We start from the raw sequence: 8,849 nt of genomic DNA, 5'->3' as shown, positions 1-8,849 counted from the left end.
ATCTGTTAACTCCCTTTAATTTGGAAATCTCCCTTTATGACTGAACTTCACCTTTAATCCTGACCGTTGATTGAAATCGATCTCAACTGTTGATGAATTCCAGAAAAATTTATTTAAGAGACCCTCATCTCTTCATTTTTAAAGGTTGAATGAGAATTTGCATCGAATTGTTGTTGGAATTCATACTCACATTTGCTCATATTCACATACGCAAAGATCAAATTTGACCAAAAGTTGACCAGATTTAACCACGGTTAACTTGAGGTGACCAGTTTCGAAAAGAATTTTAAAATAATTTTAAAAAATTATTAAATTAAATGGAGTACTTACTTCTAATTAATTAAAGAAAGTTATTTAATTAAATGAGAAGCCATTCATAATTAATTAAATGAAGTTATTTATTTAAATAAGAAAAGTGTCTCTAATTAATTAAAGATTATTTAATTAAATAGAAAAAGTAATTATGATAGCATATCTCATTTTATTAAATTAAATAACTCAACAAAATCTCTCTTCAGTTCAAAAAGGGAAATTTTCAGTTCGCTAGTGATAAAAAATGAGTTAAATCAATTAACTCCTTTTTCTACTCAAATTGAATCAGTTAACTCCTTATTTTACTCAAATTAAATCTATTAACTCCCTTTAATTTAGAAATCTCCCTTTATGACTGAACTTCACCTTTAATCTTGACCATTCATTGAAATTGATCTCAACCGTTGATGAATTCCAGAAAAGTCTATTTAAGAGACCCTCATCTCTTCATTTTGAAAGGTTGAATGAGAATTTGCATCGAATTGTTGCTGGAATTCATACTCACATTTGCTCATATTCACATACGCAAAGATCAAGTTTGACCAAAAGTTGACCAGATTTAACCACAGTTGACTTGAGTTGACCAGTTTCGAAAATAATTTTAAAATAATTAAATGAAATTATTTAATTAAAAGGAGGACTTAAATCTAAGTAATTAAACAAAATTATTTAATTAAATGAGAAGCCATTCCTAATTAATTAAATGAAGTTATTTAATTAAATAAGAAAAGTGTCTCTAATTAATTAAACATTAGTTAATTAAATAGAAAAAGTATTTATGAGAGCATATCTCATTTTATTAAATTAAATATCTCAACAAAATCTCTCTTCAGTTCAAAAAGGGAAATTTTCAGTTCACTATTGATAAAAAATGAGTTAAATCAATTAACTCCTTTTTCTACTCAAATTGAATCAGTTAACTCCTTATTTTACTCAAATTAAATCTGTTAACTCCCTTTAATTTAGAAATCTCCCTTTATGACTGAACTTCACCTTTAATCTTGACCATTCATTGAAATTGATCTCAACCGTTGATGAATTCCAGGAAAGTCTATTTAAGAGACCCTCATCTCTTCATTTTGAAAGGTTGAATGAGAATTTGCATCGAATTGTTGCTGGAATTCATACTCACATTTGCTCATATTCACATACGCAAAGATCAAGTTTGACCAAAAGTTGACCAGATTTAACCACAGTTGACTTGAGTTGACCAGTTTTGAAAATAATTTTAAAATAATTAAATGAAATTATTTAATTAAAAGGAGGACTTAAATCTAAGTAATTAAACAAAGTTATTTAATTAAATGAGAAGCCATTCCTAATTAATTAAATGAAGTTATTTAATTAAATAAGAAAAGTGTCTCTAATTAATTAAACATTAGTTAATTAAATAGAAAAAGTATTTATGAGAGCATATCTCATTTTATTAAATTAAATATCTCAACAAAATCTCTCTTCAGTTCAAAAAGGGAAATTTTCAGTTCACTATTGATAAAAAATGAGTTAAATCAGTTAACTCCCTTTTTTACTCAAATTGAATCAGTTAACTCCTTATTTAACTCAAATTGAATCTGACAACTCCCTTTAATTTGGAAATCTCCCTTTATGACTGAACTTCAACTTTAATCCTGACCGTTGATTGAAATCGATCTCAATCGTTGATGAATTCTAGGAAAGTCTATTTAAGAGACCCTCATCTCTTCATTTTGAAAGGTTGAATGAGAATTCCCATCGAATTGTTGCTAGAATTCATACTCACATTTGCTCATATTCACATACGCAAAGATCAAGTTTGATCAAAAGTTGACCAGATTTAAGCACAGTTGACTTGAGTTGACTAGTTTCGAAAAGAATTTTGAAATAATTAATCAAAATTATTTAATTAAATGGAGTACTTACTTCTAATTAATTAAACAAAGTTATTTAATTAAATAAGAAGCCATTCCTAATTAATTAAATGAAGTTTTTTAATTAAATAAGAAAACTGTCTCTAATTAAATAAAGATTATTTAATTAAATAGAAAAAGTAATTATGAGAGCATATCTCATTTTATTAACTTAAATATCTCAAAAAAATCTCTCTTCAGTTAAAAAATGAAAATTTCCAGTTCACTGTTAATAAAAAATGAGTTAAATCAGTTAACTCATTTTTCTACTCAAATTGAATCAGTTAACTCCTTATTTTACTCAAATTAAATCTGTTAACTCCCTTCAATTTGGAAATCTCCCTTTATGACTGGACTTCACCTTTCATCCTGACTGTTGATTGAAATCGATCTCAACCATTGATGAATTCAAGGAAAGTCTATTTAAGAGACCCTCATCTCTTCATTTTGGAAGGTTGAATGAGAATTTGCATCAAATTGTTGCTAGAATTCATACTCACATTTGCTCATATTTTCATATGCAAAGATCAAGTTTGACCAAAAGTTGACCAGATTTAACTACAGTTGACTTGAGTTGACTAGTTTCGAAAAGAATTTTGAAATAATTAAATAAAATTATTTAATTAAATGGAGTACTTACTTCTAATTAATTAATCAAACTTATTTAATTAAATGAGATGCCATTCCTAATTAATTAAATGAAGTTATTTAATTAAATAAGAAAATTGTCTCTAATTAATTAAAAATTATTAGATTAAATAGAAAAAGTAATTATGAGAGCATATCTCATTTTATTAACTTAAATATCTCAACAAAATCTCTCTTCGGTTCAAAAAGGGAAATTTTCAGTTCACTATTGATAAAAAATGAGTTAAATCAGTTAACTCCTTTTTCTACTCAAATTGAATCAGTTAACTCCTTATTTTACTCAAATTAAATCTGTTAACTCCCTTTAATTTGAAAATCTCCCTTTATGACTGAACTTCACCTTTAATCCTGACCGTTGATTGAAATCGATCTCAACTATTGATGAATTTCAGAAAAATTTATTTAAGAGACCCTCATCTCTTCATTTTTAAAGGTTGAATGAGAATTTGCATCGAATTGTTGTTGGAATTCATACTCACATTTCCTCATATTCACATATGCAAAGATCAAATTTGACCAAAAGTTGACCAGATTTAACCACGGTTAACTTGAGGTGACCAGTTTCGAAAAGAATTTTAAAATAATTTTAAAAAATTATTAAATTAAATGGAGTACTTACTTCTAATTAATTAAACAAAGTTATTTAATTAAATGAGAATCCATTCATAATTAATTAAATAAAGTTATTTATTTAAATAAGAAAAGTGTCTTTAATTAATTAAAGATTATTTAATTAAATAGAAAAAGTAATTATGACAGCATATCTCATTTTATTAAATTAAATAACTCAACAAAATCTCTCTTCAGTTCAAAAAGGGAAATTTTCAGTTCACTATTGATAAAAAATGAGTTAAATCAATTAACTCCTTTTTCTACTCAAATTGAATCAGTTAACTCCTTATTTTACTCAAATTAAATCTGTTAACTCCCTTTAATTTAGAAATCTCCCTTTATGACTGAAATTCACCTTTAATCCTGACCATTCATTGAAATCGATCTCAACCGTTGATGAATTCCAGGAAAGTCTATTTAAGAGACCCTCATCTCTTCATTTTGAAAGGTTGAATGAGAATTTGCATCGAATTGTTGCTGGAATTCATACTCACATTTGCTCATATTCACATACGCAAAGATCAAGTTTGACCAAAAGTTGACCAGATTTAACCACAGTTGACTTGAGTTGACCAGTTTCCAAAATAATTTTAAAATAATTAAATGAAATTATTTAATTAAAAGGAGGACTTAAATCTAAGTAATTAAACAAAGTTATTTAATTAAATGAGAAGCCATTCCTAATTAATTAAATGAAGTTATTTAATTAAATAAGAAAAGTGTCTCTAATTAATTAAAGATTAGTTAATTAAATAGAAAAAGTATTTATGAGAGCATATCTCATTTTATTAAATTAAATATCTCAACAAAATCTCTCTTCAGTTCAAAAAGGGAAATTTTCAGTTCACTATTGATAAAAAATGAGTTAAATCAGTTAACTCCTTTTTTTACTCAAATTGAATCAGTTAACTCCTTATTTAACTCAAATTGAATCTGACAACTCCCTTTAATTTGGAAATCTCCCTTTATGACTGAACTTCAACTTTAATCTTGACTGTTGATTGAAATCGATCTCAATCGTTGATGAATTCTAGGAAAGTCTATTTAAGAGACCCTCATCTCTTCATTTTGAAAGGTTGAATGAGAATTTCCATCGAATTGTTGCTAGAATTCATACTCACATTTGCTCATATTCACATACGCAAAGATCAAGTTTGATGAAAAGTTGACCAGATTTAACCACGGTTGACTTGAGTTGACTAGTATCGAAAAGAATTTTGAAATAATTAATCAAAATTATTTAATTAAATGGAGTACTTACTTCTAATTAATTAAACAAAGTTATTTAATTAAATGAGAAGCCATTCCTAATTAATTAAATGAAATTTTTTAATTAAATAAGAAAACTGTCTCTAATTAATTAAAGATTATTTAATTAAATAGAAAAAGTAATTATGAGAGCATATCTCATTTTATTAAATTAAATATCTCAAAAAAATCTCTCTTCAGTTAAAAAATGAAAATTTCCAGTTCACTGTTGATCAAAAATGAGTTAAATCGGTTAACTCATTTTTCTACTCAAATTGAATCAGTTAACTCCTTATTTTACTCAAATTAAATCTGTTAACTCCCTTTAATTTGGAAATCTCCCTTTATGACTGGACTTCACCTTTAATCCTGACTGTTGATTGAAATCGATCTCAACCGTTGATGAATTCAAGGAAAGTCTATTTAAGAGACCCTCATCTCTTCATTTTGGAAGGTTGAATGAGAATTTGCATCAAATTGTTGCTAGAATTCATACTCACATTTGCTCATATTTTCATATGCAAAGATCAAGTTTGACCAAAAGTTGACCAGATTTAACTACAGTTGACTTGAGTTGACTAGTTTCGAAAAGAATTTTGAAATAATTAAATGAAATTATTTAATTAAATGGAGTACTTACTTCTAATTAATTAAACAAACTTATTTAATTAAATGAGATGCCATTCCTAATTAGTTAAATGAAGTTATTTAATGAAATAAGAAAATTGTCTCTAATTAATTAAAAATTATTAGATTAAATAGAAAAAGTAATTATGAGAGCATATCTCAGTTTATTAACTTAAATATCTCAACAAAATCTCTCTTCAGTTCAAAAAGGGAAATTTCAGTTCACTATTGATAAAAAATGAGTTAAATTAATTAACTCCTTTTTCTACTCAAATTGAATCAGTTAACTCCTTATTTTACTCAAATTAAATCTATTAACTCCCTTTAATTTGGAAATCTCCCTTTATGACTGAACTTCACTTTTAATCCTGACCGTTGATTGAAATCGATCTCAACCGTTGATGAATTTCAGGAAAGTCTATTTAAGAGACCCTCATCTCTTCATTCAAAAAAGTTGAAAGAGAATTTGCATCGAATTGTTACTAGAATTCATACTCACATTTGCTCATATTCACATACGCAAAGGTCAAGTTTAACCAAAAGTTGACCAGATTTAACCACGGTTGACTTGAGTCGACTAGTTTCGAAAAGAATTTTGAAATAATTAAACGAAATTATTTAATTAAATGGAGTACTTACTTTTAATTAATTAAACAAAGTTATTTAAGTAAATGAGAAGCCATTTTTAATTATTTAAATGAAGTTATTTAATTAAATAAGAAAAGTGTCTCTAATTAATTAAAGATTATTTAATCAAATAGAAAAAGTAATTATCAGAGCATAGTCATTTTATTAAATTAAATATCTCAACAAAATCTCTCTTCAATTCAAAAAGGGAAATTTCCAATTCGCTATTGATCAAAAAATGAGTTAAATTAGTTAACACCTTTTTCTACTCAAATTGAAACAGTTAACTCCTTATTTTACTCAAATTAAATCTGTTAACTCGCTTTAATTTGGAAATCTCCCTTTATGACTAAACTTCACCTTCAATCCTAACCATTGATTAAAATCGATCTCAACCGTTGATGACTTCCAGAAAAGTCTATTTAAGAGACCCTCATCTCTTCATTTGAAAGGTTGAATCAGAATTTGCATCAAATTGTTGTTGAAAATCATACTCACATTTGCTCATACTCACATACGCAAAGATCAAGTTTGACAAAAACTTGACCAGATTTAACCACGATTGACTTGAGTTGACCAGTTTCGAAAATAATTTTAAAATAATTAAATGAAATTATTTAATTAAAAGGAGGACTTAAATCTAAGTAATTAAACAAAATTATTTAATTAAATGAGAAGCCATTCCTAATTAATTAAAAGAAGTTATTTAATTAAATAAGAAAAGTGTCTCTAATTAATTAAACATTAGTTAATTAAATAGAAAAAGTATTTATGAGAGCATATCTCATTTTATTAAATTAAATATCTCAACAAAATCTCTCTTCAGTTCAAAAAGGGAAATTTTCAGTTCACTATTGATAAAAAATGAGTTAAATCAGTTAACTCCCTTTTTTACTCAAATTGAATCAGTTAACTCCTTATTTAACTCAAATTGAATCTGACAACTCCCTTTAATTTGGAAATCTCCCTTTATGACTGAACTTCAACTTTAATCCTGACCGTTGATTGAAATCGATCTCAATCGTTGATGAATTCTAGGAAAGTCTATTTAAGAGACCCTCATATCTTCATTTTGAAAGGTTGAATGAGAATTTCCATCGAATTGTTGCTAGAATTCATACTCACATTTGCTCATATTCACATACGCAAAGATCAAGTTTGATCAAAAGTTGACCAGATTTAACCACGGTTGACTTGAGTTGACTAGTTTTGAAAAGAATTTTGAAATAATTAATCAAAATTATTTAATTAAATGGAGTACTTACTCCTAATTAATTAAACAAAGTTATTTAATTAAATGAGAAGCCATTCTTAATTAATTAAATGAAGTTTTTTAATTAAATAAGAAAACTGTCTCTAATTAATTAAAGATTATTTAATTAAATAGAAAAAGTAATTATGAGAGCATATCTCATTTTATTAAATTAAATATCTCAAAAAAATCTCTCTTCAGTTAAAAAATGAAAATTTCCAGTTCACTGTTGATCAAAAATGAGTTAAATCGGTTAACTCATTTTTCTACTCAAATTGAATCAGTTAACTCCTTATTTTACTCAAATTAAATCTGTTAACTCCCTTTAATTTGGAAATCTCCCTTTATGACTGGACTTCACCTTTAATCCTGACTGTTGATTGAAATCGATCTCAACCGTTGATGAATTCAAGGAAAGTCTATTTAAGAGACCCTCATCTCTTCATTTTGGAAGGTTGAATGAGAATTTGCATCAAATTGTTGGTAGAATTCATACTCACATTTGCTCATATTTTCATATGCAAAGATCAAGTTTGACCAAAAGTTGACCAGATTTAACTACAGTTGACTTGAGTTGACTAGTTTCGAAAAGAATTTTGAAATAATTAAATGAAATTATTTAATTAAATGGAGTACTTACTTCTAATTAATTAAACAAACTTATTTAATTAAATGAGATGCCATTCTTAATTAGTTAAATGAAGTTATTTAATGAAATAAGAAAATTGTCTCTAATTAATTAAAAATTATTAGATTAAATAGAAAAAGTAATTATGAGAGCATATCTCAGTTTATTAACTTAAATATCTCAACAAAATCTCTCTTCAGTTCAAAAAGGGAAATTTCAGTTCACTATTGATAAAAAATGAGTTAAATTAATTAACTCCTTTTTCTACTCAAATTGAATCAGTTAACTCCTTATTTTACTCAAATTAAATCTATTAACTCTCTTTAATTTGGAAATCTCCCTTTATGACTGAACTTCACCTTTAATCCTGACCGTTGATTGAAATCGATCTCAACCGTTGATGAATTTCAGGAAAGTCTATTTAAGAGACCCTCATCTCTTCATTCAAAAAAGTTGAAAGAGAATTTGCATCGAATTGTTACTAGAATTCATACTCACATTTGCTCATATTCACATACGCAAAGGTCAAGTTTAACCAAAAGTTGACCAGATTTAACCACGGTTGACTTGAGTCGACTAGTTTCGAAAAGAATTTTGAAATAATTAAACGAAATTATTTAATTAAATGGAGTACTTACTTTTAATTAATTAAACAAAGTTATTTAAGTAAATGAGAAGCCATTTTTAATTATTTAAATGAAGTTATTTAATTAAATAAGAAAAGTGTCTCTAATTAATTAAAGATTATTTAATCAAATAGAAAAAGTAATTATCAGAGCATAGTCATTTTATTAAATTAAATATCTCAACAAAATCTCTCTTCAATTCAAAAAGGGAAATTTCCAATTCGCTATTGATCAAAAAATGAGTTAAATTAGTTAACACCTTTTTCTACTCAAATTGAAACAGTTAACTCCTTATTTTACTCAAATTAAATCTGTTAACTCGCTTTAATTTGGAAATCTCCCTTTATGACTAAACTTCACCTTCAATCCTGACCATTGATTAA

Source organism: Cupressus sempervirens, chromosome 9, assembly GCF_028749045.1.
Source record: "Cupressus sempervirens isolate cs-2001-9-10 chromosome 9, ASM2874904v1, whole genome shotgun sequence".
Lineage (NCBI taxonomy): Eukaryota > Viridiplantae > Streptophyta > Pinopsida > Cupressales > Cupressaceae > Cupressus > Cupressus sempervirens.
The sequence above is the reverse complement of the archived record's forward strand: the minus strand, read 5'-3'. Positions refer to the sequence as shown.